Raw genomic sequence first — 26,384 nt, 5'->3', positions numbered from 1 at the left:
ATGCACACCTGCACACCCACAGAGCCGCACACCTGCATACATGCACACCTGCATACCCGCAGAGCCGCACACCTGCACAGTTGCACGCCTGCAGAGCTTCACTCTTGCACAGCTTCATGCCCACACAGCTGCAAGCCTGCATACCTGGGTCCCAGGAGGGCTGAACCGAATCAAACTCCTGACTCCCCCATTCTTCCCTCCAACCCCAGTCTTGAGCAGCTTCCGACCTCCCCTCCATCAGGCTCCCTTCCCTGGACTGCCAGGAGCATCCACACAGGAGGGCGGCCCTTTGGAGAGAGAGCAGGCTCAGACACCCGGGTGCTCAGAGGATCAGCTAACCAAGCTCTCAACCAGTAAGACCTGCTAGAAGGAGCGCATGCACTACAGCAGAAGGGGGGTGGTGCTCCCACCGTTTGGTGCCCGGTGCCCAGTGCACAGCTGCTCTGTGGGCTTTGCAGGAAGGCTGCCGGGAGGGGGCGGTCACTCCAGGCTGCCATCTCACCTCCAGGCACCCTGGCAGCAGCATGTCTCTTCTGGGCACAGGTGCCACAGAAGGAACTCTTGCTGAGGAGGACAACCCACCTGGCTTCTGCCACCCCATTCTGTTTTCCAAGCCCTTCTGCTGCCCCAGCCACTCCTCTGAGTGCCCTTTCTGCCTCCCCATTGGAGATGCTCCACACCGGTCCACCTGCCGGCTGCGTGCCCCCTGTGCCTGCGCAGAGCCCGGCCTGTCCGACCACACAGCCTCCACATGGCTGAACCAGGCCATCGGCGGCCTCATCCCGCATGCTCTGCTCCTCCTCACAAGGCGGGAACCTGGCTGGCCCTCTGTGCAGGGGAAGCCAGAGTGAGCGCCCCCGAACCCACACAGAAGCTGCCCCAAGTGAAACCTGTGAGTCCAGCAGGTGCTGTTCACGGATTACTCTCCCCACAAACTCTGTGATTGGCTCCCTGGGCTAGCCGTGGTGACAATGGTGTCCTGGAGCTGGCTGTGACCCTGGCCAGAACAAACGTTCAGTGAGGGGACCTGGCCTCTTCAGACGAGCCATGCTGAAGTCTCAGCCAGACAGGGACCCTGAACTTCCGGACCCAAGCCCCGTTCCTGATGCCAGCAGCACCTTCTGGCAGACCCCAAGTCACCCAGAAATCAGGACGCGCTTCTGTGATTCAGCAAGTAGCATGCTCTTACCAAGATGCACATTTAACCATCACTGTTACTTTAAAAACCGAATTTCCCACATATCTCGATAACGTCTGCCTTCTGTGAGCAGCGAGCAGTGTGGGATGGAGCACCTGCAGGGCCTCTGGCCGTGGCCCCAGCCATTGGTCATAGGGCAAAGACCCAGTGCTGGATGATGCTGTGGCCTGAACTCCAGGGTTTATCTCCCAGAAGATGAATTGGATTAGTGATTTCCAGCTGCCGCTCGGTCCTCGGCCATATGGGTCCAAAGAAATCTGGGTCCGTCAGTCCTAAATGGTGGTGCCCGAGTAATCCCATTCAGAGCAAAAGGTAGCACGTTTTGGGGCGGGAGGGGTCCCACCCAGCTCTACCCTCTCATGCTTGAGTGTCACCACCTCCAGAGCCTGGAGGAGTGTCACCCGGTGCTTCTCTGTCCCGTGGGCCCCACTGCTGCTGGACAGGGATCTGAGCAGAGGACACCCCACAAGCCCAGGCTCCCCACCCCAGGGCCTGCTGGACCCCAGGCTGTCTGCAGCTAGCTGGCTACCTGCTGGCCATTTGTGGTCCCCTTCAAATACGACCCACTGGTTACCGGAGGGTCAGCTCCATCTGCTCATGGAAATGACTGGAAGCAGACGGACGTGGGGCAGGTAGGTGTGGAAAGACCACCCTGGTTCTGAGAGCCTGGTGGGGCTCATGCCAGCAAGGCCGCCCTCTCTCTGAACACAAACAGTACACTGTATTTTATTTTTTATTTACTTTACAAATTGTATTTATACAAAGCTTACTGCGTGCCAGGACACTGTTTGAAAAGCTTTTCAAATAGGAACCCACTTAATTGGTGTGCCAGCACCTGGGTCACTCTGTGGCTCCCTGCAGAAGCCTCTGCCAGCTCTGAGGGTGTCTGCCCTGGAAGGGCCAGCCTATTGCTGCACCCCTGCCCTAGGGGACACCTGCCCTGGGAGACACCCTGCCCTGGGGGACACCTGCCCTGGGAGACACCCTGCCCTGGGGGATACTCTGCCCTGGGGGATCCCCTGACCTGGGGGATACCTGTCCTGGGGGGATCCCCTGTCCTAAGGGATACGTTTACTGAGGGATCCCCTGCCCTGGGGATCCCCTGTCCTGGAGCCCATCACAATATCACTGCGGCCTCTCCTCCACCACCTCTCTCCTGTACCTGAGAGGATGGTCTACCCCAGAGCACCCCACTTCAGGGTAGATCAAGAAAGCTAAGGGTGGGGGCTTAAATTGGCGTCCCTGGAGCCTTGGTGCTCTGCGTAATGCGGGGTCCCAGCTTGGCAGCCCCCTACTGAGCCGTCCCTCATGGTCAGGCAGCTGTGCTCCACTTGTTTGCACAAGTACAAGGTACGAGCACATCTGTGTAAGTGTGCACACATGTGCACACGTGCACATGCATCCCTGTGCATGAAAACCACACTCATGCATATATGGTAATGTGTGCACACGTCCAACACACACCTGCATGTGCGTGCATGTATGTGCACGTGTGCATGTGAATAGGTGTGCACACACGTTAAGTGCACACGTATGCGTGTGTACAGATACACATGTATACAGGTACACACGTAGACACGCATGTACACACATGCACACGTGTACATGTACTGATCCAGGCCTTCATTTTGCATATCCACGTACAGGTGCATACACACATACATGTGTGTGCACACATTCACATCTGTGGACATACGGCGCTTAGGTGTATGCATGCACACAGTCCTTGAACAACCGCACGCGGGCCCATGTATGAGGGAGGTGACTCGGCCCCAGGACCATGAAGATGCCCCGGAGCCACCCCCGGGGGAGGCTGGGCCAGGACCCAGATGCAGCCAGCCTCTCTCCATGGTCCTGCGCTGACTCTCAGGGCCTCCTGGGACTCAAGCTCCTCATCTGTGACGTGGGCTGGCAGTGGATTTGAAGCAAGGACACTGGATGTGGGCATTTTCTTTTCTGCCCTCTTAGATTCTGCACGCAGGCCAGCATAGGAAAGGTGGACACGTGGCTTTCTCTCCTTCCCTAGAAGAACAGCCTTGGTGCTAATGCTGGATCCACGGAGCCAGGCCTGCTCCAGCCCCTGTCCACATGAATTGCCAAACCCTCCCTGGCAGCTGCATCACCCCCCAACAGCTCGGGAGCCATGGTGGGCGGAGGAGGGAGCTCCCTCCCAGCAGACTCCCCACCTGCCAAGGAGAAGAGCCCAGTGAGAAGCAGGGCCAGACGTCCCTGACATGTGGGCCTGCAGGAGGGGGTGCAGGGGCAAGTCCAGCTTTGCCCTGGATGGGCGCCCGCGTGGCAGGACCCCGAGCTCACACCCCACCTTCAGAGGGAACGTCCACCTGGCCCGACAGGAGCCAACATGCCCCAAGTGCCTGTGAGGGGCTGTGACGGGAGAGACGCCAACTAGATGCTCTTCTCTTCCCACCGAGCCCTCTCTTGGCTCGTCCTGTCTGGTCAGGGAGGCTGGGAAGCAGTGCCCCCTGCCCCTCGTGCTGGGCTCCCTGGGTCTGGCATCCAGCCGTCCGGTCTCTGCAACACCACTCACCCTGAGAAAGCCGAGTGCGATCTTTGAGGGGCTGCGGGTTTTGGGTGCCAGGGCCAGGCTGGGGGCATGGAGCCCCACCTTCTGCTCCTCACCCCACCTGCAGCCCAGCTGTTCTCTGCAGCCTGGCTTACGTCTCACTGGTCTCCTTTGCAGATGTACTTTACCCACATAGCTGCATTACCCTGCACCCCGCATTTTCCCCGGAGTGGTCCAGAGTCACCATTCTTCGCGCGCTGACACAGCCCCACTGGCCACCCTCCACGGCCACTGCCCCCAGCCCGTGGAAAGGTTCAGTTGCTCATGTGAAAACCGAGGGCCACGTGGACCCGTCCACAGACTCAGTGCAAGGCTGGCTGCCCTCGCTGTCTGCAGGTGCATGAGCTGGGGAGCGCCTCTCGCCTCCAATGGTCCTTTGACTCTGAGATGCAAGACACAGAGGGGCTGTCCGCCCAAGGCCCCATGGCCAACAGGCACGGCTACACCGTGTACACTGGGGCACATCCAGCATGCGAGCAACTGATGGAAAAAAGGCTATTAGCACTGGGGGTTCGAGTGCTGGGATGTCCCTCAACCAGCCTGACAGGGTCAGAAGGGGCTGCCCAGGGCAGCGAGTGGGTCTGCCCTGCCGTAGCCACGGCCAGGAGCCTCGGAGCTGCGCCCACTTGGGGCAATAAATGCATGAATGAGTAAACGATGACTCTGCCAACCTAGGGGGCTTGATTGGGGCGGGGCTGGGAGAACAGGGGGTTACCCATCAACCGTGGTCCAGTGGTTTCCCAGCAGGCACCGGCTGCCATCTCCAAGCCCCACCCCACCTGCTCCAAGCCTTCGAACGTGTGCCCAGAGCTGGGACTGGGAAATGCCCGACTCCAAGCTTCTGGGAGCATCTTTGGCCCTGTTGCACTCCCTGACAGGGGCCCAGACAGCATGCTTCAGCTGCACCTCCTCCTGCAGGGGTGCATCCTCCGGCAAGGAGAGGAGCCCTGGGTCCTGCTGGTGAACTTGCCTTCTGTCTTTAAATCTTCTAGACAGGCCGACTTATCCTGTTCAGGATGGGTCTCTAGGCAGCAAGCAAACCACGCCACCAGCTCAGCTTTCACACATCTAGTGTCTTCCTTGCTATTGTACAGAGTGGGAAACACACACACACCCCTGTCTACCTAGACTCTGGGGTGAAAAGTCACCTGAGAAATAACTAGGACCTGCAGCCTGTTCATTAACCGTGGACCAAGTAGTGGGGGGAGATGATTAAACATGGGGCAGACTCCGCAGTTCACACGTGGTGCACTGGGAGCCCCTGGCAATTAACCCCCCAGAGTGCACACCTCCTAGGTTCATACCAAATACACATGCCCTGTGTGCAACACACACACACGTGCATGAACACCAGGTCACACACACACGTGCACGCACCACACCACACACACATACACACGGGCAACCTGTCCCCAGGTCCAAAGCCTCTCGAAGGCTCTGCTGGGGGTTCCAACAGCTGGACAGTGAAGGATGATGTGAAATGAATTTGTACCGTGATTGTGCAAAGCAGACCTGTGTCGCCAGCTGGGTTTTACAAGAAAGCGGAGGACGGGGTGGGGGCCGGGGGCACCCACACGGATGATCTCATACCAGACATTGGGGCGTGGAGCCCACGGTGCAGGCCCAGGAAGCTGCGTGGGAAGTCCACGTGCATGTGGCCGTGACAGACCAATACCCGTGACCCCAAAGCAAGAAGACACTTAACTGTGACCTGCTGTCACAATTTTGGGGTGCTTCCGGCAGCATTTTAAAATGTTAATTGGTCTTTTGTGGAATTTACCGCCACTTCCCAAATGGATACTTGATGGACACGGCCACAGTGTTAGCCTTTGAAAGGTAATTTTTAACGCAGAATGCTGCTTGGCCTTTTAGAAGAGCTGTGTTTGCTCCCATGAGGGAACAGTGGGCACCGCGCCATCCCCAAGGGCGTTCGGCAAAGCGCGCTGCTCACTGGAGGGGGGTCTTCTATCTGGCTGCACCCCGCTGGCTCCAAAGGGGGCCCCGGCGCCGCCCACCAGGCAGACCCTCCGAGATGGGCCACGCAGCCCTGCTCCTCTCTTATAAGACAGCCCGAGGGCAGGGGCGCAGGCGTGTGACCCTCGGAGCCCGCCGAGGGCCTGCCCATGAATCATTTCCTAACGGGCCCGACTTACTCGTCTGCACGTTTAATTCCTTCTTCACATAAACTGGACTTTACCCACTCGCTGTATTTGCCAAATTCCAAGATCCCAGCAGTGTGTCCCTTCCCTAAATGTAAACTTCAAGTTTTATAATTTATAAAACCCTCCTTCCTCAGGAGCAGAGAGACTGACCAATTCTCACAGGCAGGCTGTTGGGGAGCATGCCCCAACACAGGTTGTGCTCCAGCGTCCTCCCCCAAGACGTTCCCCAATTGGCATCTGCCCAGCGGGAAAAGGTCAGAGTTCAGCCAGGTACTGGCAGTGGGAGCCAGGGGGAGCTCAGCAGTTTGGGATCAGAGGTCGGCCTGTCCCTCCTGAGTCCCATCAATGACTTGGGTCCCACCAATTACTTGGGTCCCACCACTGTCAACACAGAGAGACAGCGTGACGCATCCACCTGGATGGACATGCCTCCTACACGCTTTCGTTCAGAGATCCGATGTCCTGTTTCCCAGAACGTCACAGATGTTCACGGAGCCGAGAGCAGAAGGAAGCACATACATACCCACTGTCTGGGCAAGCTGAACAATAGCAGCCTTTTTCTACTGGGTGCTGGTGACACCTGGGGCTGGGTCATTCTCTGCTGGGGGTCGTCCTGTGCTCCCACCCGCCAGTAGCCGTTGCAACAACCCCCACAGTCCCCAGATGTCATCCGTGTCCCCCGAGGGCACGGGGGCAGAGTCCCTCGGGGGAAATCTCCCCATCTGCAGAGACATAGGCCAGCTGTGGGTCTTGGAGGAAGACGCTGCCTTCCCCAGGGCGGGGAACCTTGCGGCCATGGCACCTGCCCTATTCTTCTCAGCTCAATTGAAAGGGCTCCTGTCTGATGACAGAAGGAACCCAGGTCAGGATCTCAGCAGCTTCTAGAACCCTGAGGGGGAGAAGTTACTGGAAAGCTAATCTGTTAGCAGCTCCAGCCCAGATAAATGGATTTCTGTTTGCCATCCCCTGGGCAGCTTTAGGGCATGGAAGCTACCAGGTCTGTCAAATAAACATTACAAAAGGCCCATTTACACTTACAAAATCACTTGTAATCACGCAATGTTTAGGAGAGCGCTTCACAGCTGCTTTCTGTGAGCTGTGAGCAGCCCCGCGGTGCGCGGTCACCTGGCCACTCTTCTCACGTCTCCGTACCAACACGTCCCAGATGTGCCATCAACTTCTTGCTTTTTACACATTTTTATAACCAAAGTTAGAAGGAAAATATTGCTCAGTTTGGCAATGTCGTAAGTGACAAATGAAACCTATTATGGTTGAGAAATTAGCAGAGCTAAGTGACATTCGCGTATTTAGCAACATTTTTATTGCTCAACCAAACTGCCATCCAAACTTCTACTAACAAAAGAAACTGTCGCTTTTCCAAATCACAGGAACCTGAAAGACGGTCTACAGAGTCCTGTCAAACACTTCCGAAGGGCCAGGGCTGCATTCCGATGGTCACTTTGTCACCACCAGCACCTAATGCCAGAGCTGTTTATTAACACAAACAGAAAAACCCTTTTAAGATGTTCTGCTTATAAAATACTCCCCCTGTGTTTCCAAAAGTCCACTCAGTTGGTGAGGGCTTTTTTTTCCCTCTTATGCCAACATGGAAAATTCCCCAATATTGCGCAAAATGTGAATTTTTCATTAAAAGTGTTGTTACTTTCATTATCATGGAATAGAATACTTTAGAGCCTCATAACTAACATATCTCTATAAAGAGAGTTCAGACCGCAAATTAAAGCAGTAAAACAATTAACTTCACGCTCCTTTAGCCTGGCAAATGTGCACCATCCCCAAAGTGCTGGGGGTGGGAGGGAAGGACTCTCACCACAGATGGGGCCGTAAGCTGGAACAGCCCTTTTGGAGACTAGGTAAGCCACACCAGGGAAGTTAAAAACACAACTGCCCTCTGACCCAGCAGATCCACGTACTCGAGGAGACGCACATGATGCTCTGCATCGCCACACTGCTCAGAATGATACGAAACCAGAGCCGCCTCCGTTAGTCGGGACGGGGTATGTTCTGCTGCACTAACAACCAGTCCCCAAACCTTAGTAGTTTAACCCAATACGATTCTATTTCCAGCTTAGGCAACCCTCCAGACCAGCAGCCCCGGGGTGCTGGCTCAGCATTCCAAGTTGCTTTGATTTGCTGGATTTCCATATGAGAAAGAGGGTCCCGGGTCATCTCCCGTGGGCAGCTCCACGTTCTGCCATTTGGTGGCACCCACTGTTCCCACTCACATTCCATTGTCCAAAGCAAGCAGCATGGCCACACCTCATCTAAGGAGGAACCCTCCCAGGTGCCCTGCAGGGGGCAGGGGTAGGATGCTGCTGAGATGCAGCAACGGCCCCACACCCTCATCCTTAGGAGAATGGGGACTATCTTGTGGCGCGTTCATGGGTGGGCAGCTGCTAAAATGCATGAGATTACTACATGCCAGTGAGGAGAGATCTCAAAACGAGATTAATTAACATAAGCCCAGTTCCAGCATATCATGGCACGGTCCCATATACACGCACTTTAGATAAGTCTGTGCAAAATTTAGCAGGATTTCTGTACCACACAACAGACAGTATAGAAAAGATACAAAAACACGGACGGAGAGATGCCACACTCAGAAGTGTTCCTTCCGGGTAAGAAAGGGGATGTCACCTTTTACATAATGATCTTATTTCTGTAAAAGTCTATTAATGTCTGTTAATTCTGCATGGTGGACGCCCCAGTGTTTACTAGGTCAGCTGCACTTTTCAGAGCTTTATAGGTTTTTTTTTTAAAGATACAAAACTAAGCAGTCTGTGTCCTGAAAACAGAGAGACGTGTCCCATATGGTGACACACAAAAGCAGCACAGAAAGTGACAGTGGCCAGGCTACTCTGATGCTGGCGAATCCCAGAGAGCTTTGTCGCTGATGCGAGGGGTGACCTCCCCGGTCTTGTTCTCCTCCAGCGTGGTCTGCTTCACACACATTCAGCACACGTTAACTCCCTCGTGTGACGTATTGACGTCATGGGGATGACAGCAGATAATCGAGAATTCCACGTTTTGATTAATAACCAGAGCAAATACATACAGAATTAATGACGGCAGTATTTAACTGTTTTCTGGAGAGGGCGGAAAAGACATTACGTTTCCCTGAGACACCTTCCGGGCACACGGATAAAATGGCAGCGAAGACGCTATTTTAGGCAGCAACGAGGCATCGTCAAATCGGTCCTCCCACTCGTCTTCCTGTTTCTGACAGTCTGTGATGAACATGTGGAGGGAGAAATTCCAGGAGGTGCTGAGAGCTTCAGCGGCTGGGGAGGGCGGGGCGGGGGTTTCCAACCGTGCGCCTGTTGGCGGGGTGACCTCCTCAGCGGAACAGGTCCGGGTCAACTGCGTCGCTGGAAGCCACCAATTTCCCACTTATTGGATGCTGCCAAAGCAATTGAGATTCCTCGAGCTGCCTGTGGTCCTGAAGATACCTAAATAAGCCGGCACCCCGCTGTACCATGTGGATTCCATCAAAGTTCTGGAAAGAGTCAGATATAGGAATGGGAAGACCTACCAAGATCCAGGGTCCTTTTGAATTGTCGTCTCTCCTTACTGGTGGCTTGTAAGACCTTCCCACCCATTCTCCTGCCCATTATCCCACAGCACCTAGCATTTTTTAGCAGGTGTGCTGAACACCCCCTGATGAGAGTTTATAAAGACCGAAACCCCAAGACCAGAAACCGAAATCATGTGCCGGGAAGCACATTCGCTTGTCTCACCGATCACGGACGGGGTGGGGTGGATTTTCCCTGAGTCAGATGTCAAAATCTGGGGTGTTCGTTCCCCTACACTCTGTTTCAAACATGGCCCTCGCACAAGCACCCTATTAACGGATACATTTTTTGCTGGGTTTTATACATCTCTTCATATGACTGTCTTTCAATAAAGTCAATTTCTTAAGTGTGCTACCACACGCAAGATCTTTCTAACTGCAGTTTCTAAAACTGGATACGCAATATGGTGCTCTTCACTCGTGTCCCGCCCACTTCCCGTGCACCTGCCCTGTGAGGCCCTGCGTGAGGCTGCCCGCACAGCGGGGGCAACCAGACCCGCACTGCACGTGTCAACCGGGCCTCTGAGTTCCTGCTCAGTCTGTCACCTGCCCTTCCTCTGTCCTCGTGTCCACATCTGCCCACAACCCCATCGGTGTCCCACCTCAGGCTGCTGGGGACTCTGGGGGCAGCAGGGGAGAAGGGGGAGCAGACAAAGGGGCAGGCTTTGTGCCTGCTCTCTGGGTGCTATTCCCCTTGGTCTCCAAGCACAGACGATCCCCCAGACGGCCCCTGGAATGAGGTGTGACATGGGAGGAGCTCTGGTCAATGAGATGTGCGCAGATGGGACTGTGGCTAAGAGCAGGACAATCACAGGGACACGTGAGAAGGGGAGCAGGGGCCGCGGGATGGAAGCCACCAAGAACCAGCAGCTGCCTCCAGACCAACAGCGGCCTGGGATTGTCCCCCACAGTTAGGGGCTTTATTCATGTGTTGCAGTCCTGACCCCCCGTCCCTCAGAATGTGACCGTATTTGCAGGCAGAATCTTCAAAGGGGTGGTTATGTTAAATGGGGTTGTAGGTGGCCCTGAGCCCATAGGACTGGTGTCCTCACAAGAAGAGGTTGTGAGGACACAGCCACACACAGAGGGACGACCCCATGGGGACACGGGAGAGGACAGTTTCTACACACCCAGGAGGGAGTCCTCAGGAGGAAGCAACCCGCGACACCTGATCTTGGACTCCCAGCCTCCTGATCGTGAGAGATGAGTTTGCCGTTTGAGCCGCCCCAGTGCACGGAGACCTGGCTCTTGAAGCCACCACGGCCCATGTGGGAAGTGAGCTGCGGCAGGGTGAAGCCTGGATCTGGGGAGAAAGGTGAGCTAAAGACAGGCATGGAGGTGGTAGGGCACGTGGCAGGACCTGGGCTGCAGGACCTAGGCCACGCTGAATAGGAGCCCAGACTTCATCCCCCTTGAGACTAGAACCCTTCTCTGGTCCTCCCTCTGCCCCAACAGCATTTGGACAGGAACGGATTTCATGACGGCAAGGGCCAAGCACCCCATCCCCAGCAGGAAGGGACAGCATCACGGTGCCCACCCCCATGCCCACCCCGCAAACTCAGGGCCTTTTGTGGGCCAGACTCTGTGTTTTTGCCTAGCCCAGAGAACCAACTCCGTGAATATGTGTTGGATGAATGAGAAGTGGTACCTGAGGGTCAGGGGCTGCCCCCAAATCACGGTTTGACCCCAGCCTGGTGAATCACTCCCACTAGAAATACTGGGCGCTGGTATCCTTGTCTGGGCTGAGGCGCAGTCGGGGAGAGTCTTTGGTTTGTGCACACAGAATAGGTAGGGGTCTCGTTCACTCTCCCAGCGATGGGGTGGGGCTGACCTGGTGCCCCAAGGAGGCCCCAGAAGCCCCAGCCAGTCCGGGTTCACCAGGCTCAGCGGTCATGCCCAAGGGGTGCTCGGGAGTGAGCTGTTTCCCTGGTTCCCAGGAGGCCAAGGCAACTAAGAACCAAGAGGGCAAGAGGACGAAGGGATGGGGCGAGAACGCGGCTGGGCTGGGTGTGGCCTCCAGGCTGGAGCTCCAACACTATTAATCCCATCCTTTTGTATCGTGCAGAACGAAGCCCTGTCTTCTGTGGAAAAATCTAACTCCATTGCTTGCTGGCCTCCCTGGGGGCGGCTGGGCGCACTTGGCGGGTGTCCTGCTCGCAGACTAGCAGGTACGGCTGAGGGTCGGCAGGGGTGAAGGAAACTAGGTTAAAGCCATCTGCCGGAGAAAAGGCTGCTTGAGCTAGAAGAGATTCAAAGAGAAACTTGCAGAAAAGCGAGGTGCGCGTTTCTGATAAATAGACGAGCTGGGTTTCCTGGCACAGGACATCACACTAACATTACCACTGGCCCTCACCTGGGCACCTGCCACCTCTCTGTGCAGGGGACCACGGCCTGGGGGGTGGGGAGGCGCTCACTGTGGCTTCCGCAGGGCGCAGAGTTCAATCTTCAGAGCAGTGCAGTGAGGTATGCGACCCAAGAAGACCCGGGGGTGGTTACCAGGCTGCAGAAGCTGTCTTGGAAGGACTGGGAAGACTAGGCAGGACAGGCCTGACCGGCACTGCCCCTTTCATGGCGCCGGGATGTCTCTGTCACTTAAGGGGATGTTCTCTCTGAATCTAAGTCCAGAGCTGCCCCAGCTTCCCCCTCAGTGAGGCTCTTTTTCATCCTGTGCTTTGAAAGGCCAGGCTCATTGCTCCCCACGAAGCTCTGGCTTTTGAGTCTCTGCACAGAGGAGACGGGCTTGTGGACACATCCGTACCTGCATGGGGGCGGGGGGCAGGGAGGAGGGAGGGGCGGGAAGTAGAGGGAGGGCGCATAGCTGTGCAAAGCCCATCAGCCTCTGCCCCATACAATTCTGGCAAATTCTCCGTTGTACAAGGCTCTCCTCCATGGGCATGCAGGCTCTGCTTGGCAGTGTCAGGGACGCTGTCCTGGAGGAGGGCCCTGTGCTGCAGAAGGGGGCCGTGCCGTGGCTGTGGGGGTCCCCCCAGGGGAGGCTACATCCCTTGAATGAATGCATGAAGACTGGCATGAATGATGCTCTGAGCAGGGCTCCCCTCTGGGTCCAGTTCTAGCTCTGGCCAGTCTGGCAGCCTGCACTCATGGGGAGCCCAGGCCACTCACTGGGAAGCCACTGTGATTTTCCAGGCTCATGTGGGCTGGAGGATTTACTGGACCTTCTCTCGATGAAATGAGAAAATGGAAACATTCACGGGGGTGTGTGTGGGGGGGTGTCCATCAAGGTGGAAATACCCAGCTGATCCTTCAGGATGTGGCTCAAACTCCTGGCAGGGATTAGCTTTCTTCCCCAGGGTCATCTGACCAGTAGCAGGTGTAAGGAAAACTCAAATGGCCAAGGGCTAGACTTCCAGAAGCTCTTTTTTTTTTTTTTTAAAGATTTTATTTATTTATTTGAAAGAGAGAGAATGAGAGAGAGAGCACATGAGAGGGGGGAGGGTCAGAGGGAGAAGCAGACTCCCTGCCGAGCAGGGAGCCCGACGCGGGACTTGATCCCGGGACTCCAGGATCATGACCTGAGCCGAAGGCAGTCGCTTAACCAACTGAGCCACCCAGGCGCCCCTAGACTTCCAGAAGCTCTTTTTCAAGTGCCCCAAGCACTTCACCCGGGCGTGCTCAGCTGCAGCCTCGGTCCCTACTCAGGAAGGCCCCACAGTGCACGCACTGCTCTCTGTCACTGTCCTGAAATTCTTAATACTTTCTGAACAAGGGGCCCTGTGTTTTCACTTTGCACTGGGCCCTACAAATTATGTCACCAGTTCTAGACTTCCCCCACATATAATTTATTTCTAAAACATTGTCCTTAAAAGGTGCTTTTGGACATCTCTGTATTGATTTTTTTCTAAGCCTGATATTATGACCATTAGTTTAAATCTAGTTTTGTCTTCTTGGTGTTAGCAGAGATCAGCAAATGCACCTGGGGTCCTGTTTCATGGGCCCACGGATGGAATCTGGACACACAAGTTTGAGTCCTGGGGGCCCCTCCACGGGCGTCCCCATGGCCAGAGTCCCCGTCTGACTCCACTCACCCCTCTGTGGGCTGCCAGAGATCTGGCTGAGGCTACTGGGCCCATTTCTTGTCTAACTGCCACTAATTTGCCACTGAAGTCAGTAAATCATTAGATCATGCTTCTGAACCTCACCTTCCTCATCTGTGAAATGGGAATAATTACAACTGCCCAGCCTGGATCATAAGCTTTCTTGGAGATCAGCTATGGTGTGGGCTTATGCAACGTGAGCCACGGATGCTCAGTTTTGAAGGGCAGAGGCTCTGTATGCATAAGGCTGTGACTGTTTGCATTAAATGGGCGGATGGGATTCATGTCTTCGACTGGCCGACTTCTGGATGAATCTGGGATGAACACTCCCTTCCTGCCACAGCCACGCTGGAGGCTGCCACATACTTTCTCTATGGTGACTCGGTGGGAGAGGCCTCGGGACGTGAGAGAAAGCGCGCGTTTAGGGAAAGATCTCAAGAGCAGCAGAACCTGATCAGTGTGGAAGCAGAGGGGCTGCTTCTGCCGCTCTAGCCCCAAGCCCAACCGAACAACAGCCTTGGGGGCTCCCCTCACTCGCACACAGACAGCTGGCCTGGAGCTTGGCGGGGTGCCTGGCCTTGGGTTCAGTCTGGGAGCCTGCTGTTTGCTATTTACCAGCTTTTAAATAACTGTACTAACAGACTATGTACACCACGGCACACACATAGTCACGGAAACCAAGCAAACAAACACAATTTTCTCCCTTGTCTCTCCTGTAGGCCACAGTCCAGTCCCACGTGGTTCATTCAGCTCCTTTCCCCCCCAGCTCCGCGGTGAGGTCCCTCAATGCCCTGTCTGCATAACATGCAAGTGGGAAATGAGAAAAAAATGGAACAATTTCAATAATATTTTAAGTCACAAAGTAATATTTCTGTAGCAGAGTGCAAATAGAATTTTACATAATGCACAGAATAAATGCCTCTGAAAATCAATATTTCCAGCTGGATGTACAAATTAAATGATGATATTGAAGTGCAAGATTAAAACAATGATTTAAGATAGAAATTGAGTTATATTATCTCATGCCTGCCTACTGCTGAATATGTTAATAGAATAAATTTGTTAGCATTTAGTCAATTTACCTCCCTAAACAGAAGGAGGTGGGGATTCCTGTCTGAAAACCAAAAGGGTGGTGAGAAACACATCCCAGAGTACATTCTGGAAGAAATACTGCCCATCCAGAGGCTTATTTGGGTGTTGGGAGGCCAGATGTGGCTTGTTCTCCTCTGTCAAGGAGACTCGGGGTTAATTTTCCAGAAGCATCCTTGGTTCCATTCCTGCAGGCCCAAATGCCTCATGAGGCTCCTGCCTCTCCACCAACGCGGAGGGTAATTAGGCCTGGCACATTCGAGGTCTACAGAGGCCACGCTCCCCACATTTAACACCTCACCCTATTTATTCCCTTTGAAGTGTGGGAACCGGCTCCGGCCCCTTGGGACGCCTGCTCAATAATGCAGCAGGTGGCGCAGCGTGAATGGTCCCTGCACACGAGGCATCTCTAATTGCAGAGAAATGAGGGAGTGGCCAGGGCCCCCACACCGCCTGGGGCTGGCCTTCTCAGGTCACTGGGTCTTCCCACGCCTGGGGGACAACAGGGCACTTAGGGCACAATCTGCTAGGTTGTCCATGCCACAGGGCCTGGCACTTTGGTGACGATGTTTCTCACCACCGCTGGAAGCAGCGGGAGCATCCACTCAGCCCAGGGCCCCCTGGGACGGGCAGCCCCGTATGTGCTCCCTCCCCCACAGCAGCCTCTTGCATCGCTGGCCCCAGACCTGCCCTATATCACCCTTGCCCTCATGTCATTCAGCTGCGTTGAAGAATTTGCTGCCATGGAGACTCCTCCTTCTTAAACTTGCTTCCCTTGAGCTCAGTGACAGAGTGCCCTGCTCATCCCCTTGCTCTCTGACCTCACCTCCTGGGCAGCCCAGACTCCACCATCTCCAGGGCCTTCACCATGGGACTGTCTCTCTCACCACCCCCCCTCCTTGTGGAAGAAGCTACATGGAGAACAGAAGAAGGAACTCATTCTGCTGCACCTGGAGAGCCTGGGAGAGGCCCTAGGTGAGAACAGGGCACAGCCCCAGCTGACACCTGGCTAAACCAACAGAAAACTAACACCCGAGCCAACTGTGCTGGCATTCCCACGAGCAGCATGCTGCCGGACCCCCATCTCCCCAGAGCCTCAACCGCAAACTTTCAGATTCTGCTAATCAGATGAGCAGATACGGCCCTTTGGTTTGCTTTAAACTGACTGCTAGCAGGTGGAACATTTCTGTATGTTTGTTTTTACCACTTTCTTTGGTCTTTTCCCATTTACGTCTTTGCTCACTTTGCCATTTCGTTTCTGTCGAGTGGTCTTTTCCTTACTGATCTGTACATGAAGCAAGTCCTTCTAAAGATGAGTTGCATTTGATATGAGGTTGGGGGAGCTCTGAGGTTTGGGGATCCATCGTAATTACTGGCCCAGACTATGTGCGCTGTTTTTGGTGTTTGCCCCTGTGTTTGTCATGGTGCCAGAGCGCATAAGAACAACATATGGAACCTCCCTAATGAGTTAAGGCCTGGAAGGAACAGAGAAATCGCACATGATTTAGTCTGGGCACCGTCCTGCCTGCAGGTTGGGGACAGAGAGAAAAGCTAGTGGAATTGGATTGCCTCTTGTGTGGAAGCTTCCGTGGGGTCCATGCTCTGGGAACGATCCGTGATGGTGTGGAGGGTGTTCTGCTGTCAAGGAAACAGAGTCGGCGGTGTGTCTGGGGTTTGCTCGCACATGTTTTTATCAGCATCTCCTCCCAGGATGGCTGAAAGCCTCAGGACCAGCAGCAGGTGTCAATTCTGTGAGACTGTCTAACGCTTTTACAGCTGAAGATCCCCGGCCAGGGGCCGAAATCCCCTTGAGTTCCCACACTTGAGCAGTGCTGAAGATAAGACCAAACTTTTAAATCCTGGATAATCCTCACTTTACTAATAAGCAGTTTTATCTAAATCCTGCTTTTAAAATTGTGCTTCTCCAACTGATGCTGGTAAAATCGAGTTTCCACATCCAATTTCCGGTCTGCATTCAGAGGGTGTTAGCCCCTGGGCTCTGCACCCAGGCCCGAAGCCTCGCTGCTCTGCCTCCTCTCAAACAGATCCTCGGTCTCCACAAGCTGGGACTCAGCGAGTGCTGCCTCCACTGCCCACAGTCAGCGTGCCTGGAAGAACCAGGAGGTCCCTCAGTTTCTTGTAGATGGGATGCACTCCCTGCTGCCCCATGACCCCACCCTCAAGGATGGCTTATGAATCCCATTCAAAAACTATCTGTTTATTTAATTTAGTAAACATTTTTACAATACACATCACTGTGCACCAGATTTGTTATGATTTAATATGTATTCTTTCATCCCTGTAACAGTATAAAGGTAGATCCTTTGTTATGACCACTGTGCATGTGGGGAAGCTGAGGCCAGAGGAAGGACACCACCCTGCCGGTCAGTTTTGGAACTGGAACGCCAACACAGCAGTCTGGGCCAGGGTCTTCCTAGGCAGCAGCTGTGGGTAGTGAATTCCCATGATGTTAAAGTAGGTCAGTCCTATTTCTTCCTTGACACACATGTGGGTTTCTAGAAATGGACCCTTAAGAGTATGCGCCAGCCCAGTGCTGTCCACCGAGGGGGTGCCGATTCCGTGTTTGAAGGATGTTAAAGCCCCTCAATCTTTCAAACACATATTCAGCAACCCCCAGGTGAACAGCACCAGGTTAGTACCTATGCATAGAAAAGACGAACAAGTTGCAAGATGCTTCCAAGATTTGTCTCTACCTGTGAGATCAAGCTGAAATCAGGACTCTCTTCACTGGTTCTTAGACCAGGCACACATGCTCCTGGGCCCTGCCTCCTGAGTCTGGTGAAACAGATCCGACTACTTCATGACATGAAACACTCCCAGTGTAAGTCTCTTCCCAGCCAAAGCATTCTTGCTGCCAGTCTGTTTTCGGAGAGGCTCCATGCCTCTCCCTTGATCATTCTTGCTATCTTGTGTTGGTTCTCGTCCAGCCTTCAAAGATCTTTCTGGAGATGCCAGGGCAAGGGACTGCTTTGCCAGTTCCCAGCTGTGTGGGTTCCAGTCAGTCAGTGGCTACATCACCCACAGCACGGATGGTGTTCACTCAGCTTGACTCCACCGGCCATGTGCAGCTTTAATCAGCACCAGAGGACCCCAGATGCTGTCAGAATAAGATTCTAAGAAAAGGGCCACTTGGGGGCAACTTCCACAGCAGCTGAAGATGAAAAATAATGCTTTGAATATATTTCACCCAGCAAACATTTCATCTAATGAAAGAATCTAGAGTAAGAACAAGAAGTTCTGAAAGTAAGCTACAAATTATCAAGGAATCATGCTACAGATTTCCTGTAGATGGATTCCATGTCATGTTACAGCACATTTGTATGAGATTATAAAAAACCAATATTCACCCCGGGATTGTGCAGTAAATAGAATTTATTAAAGTACTTGTGAAATGCCTCCAGTGAGAAATTCATCTTTGATCCAGATTTTAATAAGGATTATATAATCATAGTGAGACTGTAATAAAAAAGCATTACCTGAATAATCCATTTTATTACCAGTTTTATTATGAGTTCTCATTTATTATAATTCATTGGATATTTAAAGCATATGTAAATGATGCAATATAAAATATATGAGGAACAAGAATTATGGTATATGTCTATGTAAATTTATCTTCCTGGTATCTACGATCTCCAGATTTCCAAAGATTATACAATCAGGAAAGATCTCAATAAAAGGTTAAAAATGTGGCTTCGGGTCTCAGGAATCAAATATGAATGTCTCACCATGGAAATGGCCATTCCATCCTACGGATATGAAATCCAAAGTCTGGAGGATTAAATCTTCATTAGGAATAGAGTACTCTAGCCAACTGAAGCTGAAAACATCACCAGAAAACTCCTTTTACTTTGGCCTCTGGGGGAAATCTTTCTAAAATGTCTAATTCTCTGCTTTACTAAGTATAATATGTGGACATACGTACTAGTTAATAACCAAGGATTGAGATTATGCATTTGTAAAAAGAAAACAAAACAAATAAAAAACACAAGGCCAACTCCAACTCCCTTTCTAAAAACGAGGAGATGAGGGTAGACCAGACCCGCATTGCCCGCATCACATGTCCTGACTGTGTCCTGGCTCTGTGTCAGGTGACTTCTACATTTTCTAGGTAACCCGCCTTCCATCTCTTGATCTCCTGTCTCTGGCCTTCTCTCCTCCCCCACATTAAGTACTTAGCACCTCCTGCCCTCCCTGGTCTTTGTTTTTGGGCATGCCCTGTCCCCAGCAAACCGATAAATCCTTAAGAAAGGGACAACTCCAGTCTCCACTGTCTCCAACTCCCAGAATAATACTCTGGAGATTGTCCAGCCTGCCTGATGACACAAAGAGGTGCCATCACTCTCTCCAGCATCCACAAAACATGCCACGAAACAAAAGCAAGACGTGGGAAGGAACACGTTTGCTGAGCCAGTTCTAGTTATTAGCTGATGATGCTCTTCTGCCTAGTCCCACGCCCGTCATAAAACCTCCTGTCCTACCGATGCAGCTCTCAAGTGTCCGGGACACAAAACAGAAAGCCTTCCGTGAGGGTGGGAGCTGGAAACCACGGGGACATTTTGTCAAAGCTCTCACTCACTGGAGACAACAGGGTCAGGAGTCTCTCCTTGCCCTTCCATAGAAACACACAGAGCAGCAAGTGTGATTCTCAAACCAGGAGGGACGCTGGGACAGGAGAGGAGATGCACAGATGTCACTGTTTCTTCTCCCTCACTGCACATAGCCACCTGTCCTCTGGGAACGGAAGCACAGACCCCTGCCTGAAAAGCCCCATTCTTCTGTGAGGACCGAAGGATGTCAAGGATGCGGAAGCAGGCAGAACGCACGTGGTCACAAGGGCTGTGGCAGGGGACGGGGATGTTTAATGGGCACACGGTGACAGTGTATTCCCGAGGTCTGCCTGCAACCTGGCGCTCAGAGTGAACAGTAAGGTCTCATGGACTTTAAAAATCTTTGGGACGGTAGAGTTCATGTTAGTGTTCTTACCACACACACACACACACACACACACACACACAAAACAACAACAAAGGGACGGAGGGAAGCTTTTAGAGGCGATGGGTATGTTTACTACCTGAGGTATGATGATGGTAACAAGAGTGTACACATATGTCCAATCTGAGCAAATTGCACAAATTAATTATGTGCAATACCAGGCTTTTAAAAACAGCTGTGATTTATAGAAATCGTGGGGAGTCGGTGACTTGGGAGGGGTGCTAGGGGGGCATCTGGAGTGCTGCCTACGCGGCTGGGACTCTCTTGGGAAAATTCAGAGAGACACGCGTACACTTTGTTTGCTTTTCTGTGTGTATGTTATAGTTCACGACACGGGTGAGGATGTGAGCCAATGACCCAGCTTTGGAAATGCTGTGAAGGGCAAACCCCTCTGCGCGTCCAGGGGGCCCCACACATTGTCGCTGCTGCCCTGGTGGTGGAGCCCTTGACAATCAAACTGGAGTCAACTTTCAAAGAGCTTTCCGGAAGAACATAATTAGATTAGAACGTTACATTTGTTAATTTTTCAGTTGCTCATTAAAATTGACATGTCATTTGATTTTGACAGAAACCTTTTTATCTTTTTAAAGGCATTTTTTTAAAAAATAAAGCTATATTTAGGAAGTTCTGAAATATGACAACTGCAACGATGAGATTGAAAGCATTCTCTCCATCGTTCACATCCGAGAATCACAAAACAAACCATCTTTCCCCATAACACTGAACGAGGAACACCGCTGGGGGCTGCAGCCTTTATTTAAACTTTCACAAAGATGAGCCCATCATGGGAGGAGCATTCCCAACTCTGGTGAGTCGTTTAGGGTGCCAGTGGAGAGCCTGCTCCATGGAGCAGTGCCAGGAAATTCAGACCACAGGACATGGGTTCTAGAAAGATTTTTGCTTCCTATGTCACGACACAGCCCGGCTAGGTGTTCCCTGACTCAGAAGCTTAGAGAAGAAAAAGATCATCCTCCTTCTGCCTGCGTCGTGTTCAGTGGGGACTCCCAAAAAGTCAGAACAGAACCACCCGGGCAATGACTGCCAGAGAGAGGGGGCGGGTAGCGGGACGCTCGGAGACCTTGGGAGTGGCGGTCCTATGTCCAGGCCCCCCTCCCATAGATGAGCCACGTGCTCGTGAGCAATTTAGCTCAGTTTCAAAACTTCTGGTCCCTCGTCTATAAAATGGGAACATTAAAAGCACTAATCTTATGGCCAAGCCAGGAATCTCACCACCAAACACGGGAACGGATGGCTGTTACTGGCATGGGGGAGGCTTCCTCCTGGACAGTGCCTTGGGACCTCCCCGCTGTGAGTGTAAGGCAGACAGATGTGTCTTTCCTCGTCTCTCGCAAGCCCACGGCTGGGTGGAGAGGGCTCTGAGGACTCAGAGAAACTGGAGACCTAATGCAGACAGCTCTTCGTCTCTGAATGAGGGTGGGTGGGGGGACATGGGCAGTGGTCTGTGTCCAGAGCAAGGAAGGGATGTGTGGAGACCCTGGGAACCTAGAGGCCACTGGGCAGAGAAGGTGAGATGCAGGTCTGGCCATCCCACGGCACCAAGCGCAGAGCAGAGACACCAGAAATATTTGTTTCCCTCCCTCACTCCTTCTTCCTTCTAAGCGAGTCGCTACGTCCTGTGCATGGAGGGGTTTTAGCTGAAGAGGATCTTGGATGCAGAGGACAGTCCTCTCAGGGTCACAGCCATCTCCGAGCAGCTTGCAGACACCTCGCAATGCATCCTCGGTGTCTCCCCGAGAAGCCTGCCGGGGGGAACCGGTGTGCGCACCCAGAGCAATGGGAACCATCCGGGGATGCAGCAGGCAAGCCCCCGAGTGGGGTGCAGGAAGTGAGCCCTCTATTCTTCTCACCCCCATGAAAGTCACTTCTTCTCCCAGGAAAGCTTAGCTCAAATGCAGCTGCAGCTGCTTCCCCCCCCGCCCCCCCCATCCAAACGTCTGCTCTTCCAGCCTGGTTTCCCATCACCGGGAACTTCCAACTGCGTTAAATTAAACGGGGGATGGCTGAGCAAATGGGCACAGGGTGAGACCAGGGATTCACACCCCGCGGGCTCTGTCCAAGGTACCATTTAAGCTTCCTAACGACAGTTATCATTCAGAGAGTGACTGCCCTAAGTCGTTTTTGATCTGGGAACAAAACACTGGCACTGAACCCAGCCTTGTGATTTCAACGCACATTTCAGTGTTCACATTAGAAAGGAGGATTTTTTTTTTTTTTAAATGAAGGATGTTGGGGGTGGAGAGGATGAGGAGAGGCGAAGTGAAGTCACTTAGTGTGCAAGATTCTGGTTTCTTTTTGTGAAAGCATGGATTGGAGAATTCGTTTATTGTTCAACCCAAGAAATCTGTTAACGGAGGTATCCTCTGATGGCTGAGAACTGAATGCTATGGATATGGTTTTTTTAAAAATTTTAATTTTGAAATAGTTTACGACTCACAGCAGTTGCAAAATTAGTGCAGAGTTCCCCAGGATTCCTCCCCCAGGCTCCCCAACAACGCCTTACATAACCCAAGTCCATGATCAAGAGCAGGAACGTGACGTCGGCACGATGCTGGGGACTCAGGCACAGACCGCATTCAAATAACACCGTTTCCCACATCCTCGTTTTAGACTCTAGTGTGAACGTTTTCCTCCACAGGCAGGCGTGCGAGAGGAAACACGGCTCTTTCCTGGCCATATTCTAACCCCAGCAGCATAAACAGGAAGTAGCACATTGACTAAAATGAGCTATTGGATTTTGGCTTTTTTCCACAGCTTTAATAAATGGTGCTAAGAATGTTGAAGATGAGTGTTTAGATATGGATTGATACACAGTTGCTGGGCTTTGGGGAAGTCCCACGTTTGTCCCTGGAAAGCACATAATCCCTCATGTTGTCACCTAGGAGGGACAAACCGCCCTGGGGAACTCCCCTAGCACGGCAGATCCACGGAGCCCCCTAGTGCCAGCCCCCCAGGGAGTGATCCCCGGGAAGGGCCCAGGCGACCCTCGGGGAAGGAGGTGACCCTTGGGGAAGGAAGAGGACGGCACCTTCTCACCAGCCCCGAGGAGCTGCATGGGTTCCCAGCAGGAAGGGTCCTGCCGCCCCCCTGGCTTCTCAGGACTTTGCCCTTTTGAGACAAGGAGCTGCTTTCTGGTAATGCTGCCTATTCGGTGGGGAGAAAAGCTCTCCAAAAACCTTGGCACTAGTTCTGGAAGACAAGTAGAACCAGGCGATTCACAATGGTAATAAGGGATCCCTTTGCACATGCTTTCCCTGTGCCCAGCTGTTTCTGCCTGCTCCCCTCTGCCCTCCAGGACTCAGCAGCTCAGCCAGCTTCTGGGGGTCCTCAGGGGTCTTCCTGGGCTCTCAGTAAAGCAAAGGCCCCTCCCTGAGCTTCTCTGGTCCTTCAGCCTCGTAACACCTGCCACTGTCTGAAATAAAATGATTCCATACTTTGCAGGATCTGCCAAAGAGTCAACGTGAAAGTAAACTTGTGCGTGTGTGTGCACACACGTGCGAGTGCATGGTGTGCATCTGTGTGAGTGTGCACACGTGTGCTGCATCTGTGCGTGTGCATGTGTGGTGCTTCTATGTGTGCACGTGCATCTATGGGTACTAACGTGCCGTGTGTGAGCACACTGCATTCAGGCCTGCAGGCACCGTGCGTGTGTGTGCACGTACGTGTATGCATACCGGCACGTGAGTGCATTGTGTGCATTCACGTGTATGTGCGTATACCAGAGGGGATGCTCTTAGTGGACCTGCTCTGTAAGGTGGGGTCCTCGGGCACAGGCAGAAGCGAGGGCTCCCCTCCCTCTGGTCCAGGGCCCTGAGGTGGGAATTCTCCGTGTCTCTGCAGTTGCTCAAAGTGCAGCACGGACGGCAGAGTCTCCATCAGCTGCACGTCTGTTCCGAGCACTGTGTTCCTGCTGCTGGGCTGGTAAACATCTCGGTGGCTTCCCTGACTGTGTGGGAAACCCTGCCCTGCTCTGGGCTCCAGCCGGGAGGGAAGGCTCTTTCTGCCCCTGGGCCTCCCCCTGAAAGCAGTGCCCTGGGCTCAGCGTCCCTGGAGCAGACCGCTGGCCTCTCAGGAGCCATCTCTTGAAATGATTACAAGTCAACACCCCCCCCCCACCCCCCCTGGCCAGGCACACGCAGCAGAGGAGGCTGAGCACAGCTGGCTCCCGGCCCTGACAGCTCCTTGTCTGGGGGCCAGACGGCGTCTTCAGTAAAGGCGGGCGGGCAGGCAGGGGAGGTCTGACAGACAAAGCTCACGGTGCAAACTGAGAAGCAGTTTCTAGATGTGTTCTCAGTTCTCGCTCCCCTGATACTCCGGTTTTCTTCCTTGGAGGCCGTGAGCTTGTGGAAAATGAAGGCCTGCATGAACTGAGGCTCCATCCCTGCCCGTGGGAGATCCAGCTCCATCTCCCCCTGCTAAAAACAGAGGTGGCCGCCCATGGCTATGAGGGCCAGGGGGCGGGAGCTGACATGAAGATCCAGGTGACCACCCGTCGCTCTGACCCAAGGATGAACCAGTCCTGCAGACGCTGTGCCCAGTTCCCAGATGAGTCCTGTGTGCGAAGCTTTCCTGCAGATGGGTCAGATGCTTCACAGCAGTGTGGCTTCTTCATGAGCCCTTCTCCAGCCCACTCCCACCCCGGGGGCACTGGGCAGTCCATGTCCGGCACCATCCTGGGTGTCCCAAGCGCGGGGGCCACTCCCGGCAGCGAGTGGGCGGGGCTGGGGCCGGCCCGCGGCAGAGATGCTTCGGCCCACTGTTGCTGTACCCAGGGGGAGACAACCTGGCTTACGCCTTGCGTCTCTGCCTCTCCTACCCAACGATTTCTTACCATCACAGCTTCTTACCAAAAATTCCTATTGCTAAACTTTCAGAAATATGTATTTTTTGAGTAGTGGTGGTGGGAGGGTCAGAAAACGGGAGAACAATGAACAAACTTCTCACCTCAAATATTTCATATTAAAATATGAATCTGATTTCTTTGTTTTTTTCCCCATTTCTGAAGCAGGGAGGGGTGTAGGTTAGTCTTTTATCCCCTCATTTTTTCCCACATTTTTAATAGGCACCCACAAACCAATTGTGACGCAGCTGTGTTTCTGGCCCCTCCTGCCCCCATAAAAGGGCAGGATTTAATTAATTTATTAATGTGTCTCTTTGTTCCAATTCGAGTTCAGTTAGTTGGATGAAATGGCATAATGGGTATGAAACAGCCTGGAGAAGAGTTTAAAGCACTACACACATATAAAGTGTCATCATGGAAACCATGGAAAACAATTTGTCCCGATTGTAATTACGTGGTATTTGCATGGATAAGTAATGACAGTCTGTATAATGCCCGAGTATTTACAAACCCCTTGCGCTTACGCAGGGAGAGGAGCTGTGAGCGACGCGCAGACCCCCAGCTCTACCCCAAGGCAGCGTGTGGTGAACTGCAAACCAATAGTAGCTTCTTCTCCCTTCAGCGGGTAGATCTGGTCTCCTCCCCCTTTCCATGAGAAAATCCAAGCAAGGTGGTGGGTTTTGTCCGGGCGCACATCCATCCGTAGCTCTCAGCTAGTGTCCCAAAGACTTTCTCCCCAACCCTCACCGTTTCCAATTGTACTTCTACAGCAAAGTGAACTTGGCACTAAGGCTCCATGTGGGAAATGGGTACAGCTCTTCCTCGTCATGAAAGGAGCCCATTGCTTACAGGTGACAGGTGCAGCGTGGGTGCTGGTGACCCGGGAGGCACGTGGGTGCTGTCTCTCCCCCAAACTGATGGCAGAACCTTGCTTGCCAATCCCACCCTCAGACACGTGTCCTGAAGGAAAGCGGCCTGAACGTGCCTGGTGCCCACCGTCGGCTGCCTGCCCCACATGACACCTGCAAATGCCAAGGCGTTTCTAGAGCGAATTCTAGTGAAAACGACAGCTCTCAACCCGGAGGCTGTGGGAGGGTGAGCTTTTCCTCTATGCAGGGGCGCTCTGCGTAAGGAAGGGGACGGGGCACAGGCACGCAGATGAACCTTGCAGCCCGACCCCCACTCTGTGCATCAACCTACCCAGAAATTCCCCTGGGGATGCACCAGACTGTGACCTGACAGCGGCTTCCAAGGTCCCAGCACAAATGAGGAAACCGAGGCACGGTTCCAGCACGCAGCAGGCCTCGCACTTCTGTGGTTGCAGAGATGGGCGGAGGAAGGTGGGCGCATGCACCGTGCCAGCCAGGGCGGGGAAGCTGGATCACTGTCAGTATGCTGATGGGCCAAGGGAGCATCAGGAGAGGCCGTTTAGACAGAGGCTCGTGACGTCGTGTCTCTTTGGGGCGCCAGCAGGTGAGGACGTTGGCCAGTCTGACCCAGGCCACACATTCCGGACCACAGGGCAGCTCTGCAGGTGCGCCCACAAGTTGACAGTTGTGTGCGGGTCATTTTTCACTCTGCTTAAAGCAGAAGGCTGTCGAGGGCTCCGGCCCCCCTCAGTAGTAAGAATCAGACTAATCGATTGGCCAGGGCACCCTGAAATGAGGCCTTGGTGGGGGTACAGGAGAGCAGGTGCCTGGGCAGCCGTGAGAGCGTCCCTGAAAGACAAGCACCCACAACCAGGTGAGGGGCAGCCCTGGGGTCGGGTGAGCGGCTCTGCGTGCGTCCCCACCTGGGGTCCCCACGGCCTGCCTGACCGGAGGGGGGGAA

The 26,384-nt window shown here is 53.3% G+C and overlaps 1 protein-coding gene across 2 annotated transcripts in view; it reads right to left on the bottom strand.

Annotated features, from left to right (window-relative positions):
* The window catches only part of CDH4 (cadherin 4), a 542,859-nt gene that overhangs the window by 293,284 nt on the left and 223,191 nt on the right, over positions 1-26,384 (bottom strand). The gene's annotated exons all lie outside the window — the stretch shown is intronic.

The sequence above is a fragment of the Neomonachus schauinslandi genome, chromosome 10 (genome assembly GCF_002201575.2).
Source record: "Neomonachus schauinslandi chromosome 10, ASM220157v2, whole genome shotgun sequence".
In the NCBI taxonomy this organism is placed as follows: domain Eukaryota; kingdom Metazoa; phylum Chordata; class Mammalia; order Carnivora; family Phocidae; genus Neomonachus; species Neomonachus schauinslandi.
The sequence above is the reverse complement of the archived record's forward strand: the minus strand, read 5'-3'. Positions and strand labels throughout refer to the sequence as shown.